The sequence below is a fragment of the Chiloscyllium plagiosum genome, chromosome 27, assembly GCF_004010195.1.
Source record: "Chiloscyllium plagiosum isolate BGI_BamShark_2017 chromosome 27, ASM401019v2, whole genome shotgun sequence".
Lineage (NCBI taxonomy): Eukaryota > Metazoa > Chordata > Chondrichthyes > Orectolobiformes > Hemiscylliidae > Chiloscyllium > Chiloscyllium plagiosum.
This window is the reverse complement of record NC_057736.1, coordinates 20,919,927-20,921,110: the sequence shown is the minus strand read 5'-3', so window position 1 is coordinate 20,921,110 and position 1,184 is coordinate 20,919,927. Positions and strand designations below refer to the sequence as shown.

At 44.6% G+C, this 1,184-nt stretch overlaps 1 protein-coding gene across 1 annotated transcript in view; it reads right to left on the bottom strand.

The window, feature by feature from the left end:
- LOC122563631 (amine sulfotransferase-like) overlaps positions 1 to 1,184 on the bottom strand; it is a 57,362-nt gene that overhangs the window by 44,980 nt on the left and 11,198 nt on the right. The gene's annotated exons all lie outside the window — the stretch shown is intronic.

Here is a 1,184-nt window from a genome sequence, read left to right as displayed (position 1 = left end):
AAACTTTCTTTGCACCCTCTCCAAAGTCTCCATATCTTTCCAATAACAGGATGACCAGAACTGGACACAATATTCCCAGTGTGGTCTCACCAGGATTTTGTAGAGTTGCAGCAAAACCTCACGGCTCTTAAACTCGACCTCCCATTAATGAAATCCAAAACACCATATGCTTTCTTAACAATCCTATCCACTTGGGTGGCAACTTTGAGGGATCTATGCACTTGAACATCAAGATCCCACTGTTCCTCCACACTGCCAAGAATCCTGTCTTTAATCCTATCTTGAGCATTCACGTTCAACTTTCCAAAATGCATCACTTTGCATTTATCCAAGTTGAACTCCATCTGCCATTTCTCAGCCCAGCTCTGCATCCTGTCAATGTCACGCTGCAGGCTGCAAGAGCCCTCGATACTATCAACGACACCTCCAACCTTTGTGTCATCGACAAATTTACTAAGCCACCCCTCAACCTCCTCATCCAAGTTATTTATGAAAGCTAAAAAGAGCAGAAGCCTAAGAATAGAGGCTTCAGGTACCACTCACCACTGACCTCCAGGCAGAATACTTTCCATCTACAACCACTCTCTGCCTTCTGTCAGCCAACCAATTCTGAATCCAGAGTCAAAACTCCCTGTATCCCATACCTCCTGACTTTATGAATGAGCCTACCATGTGGAACTATATCAAATGCCTTGCTGAAGTCCATATACACCACATCCACTGCACAACCTTCATCAACCTCTCTCATCTCCTCCTCAACGAACTCAATAAGATTTGTGAGGTATGACCTGCCCCTCACAAAGCCATGATGACTACTTTTAATCACGATGTGCTTTTCCAAACAGTCATAAATCCTATCCCTCAGAATTCTTTCCAAAACCTTGCTGACCACAGACATAAGACTGACTGGTCTGTAATTGCCAGGGATTTCCCTATTACCCTTCTTGAAAAAAGGAAGAACATTCGCCTCCCTCCAGTCCTCCGGTACAACTCCCGTGGAGAGTGAGGAAGCAAATATGTTCGCCAGTGGCTTAACCACCTCTTTTCTCACTTCCCGGAGCAACCTAGATAAATCTGGTCTGGCCCTGGGGACTTATCAATCTTAATGTTTTCCAAAATTTCCAGCACATCAACTTCCTCAATCTCGATCTGTTCAAGCCTGTTTCCCAGCTCCTCAAAGTTCT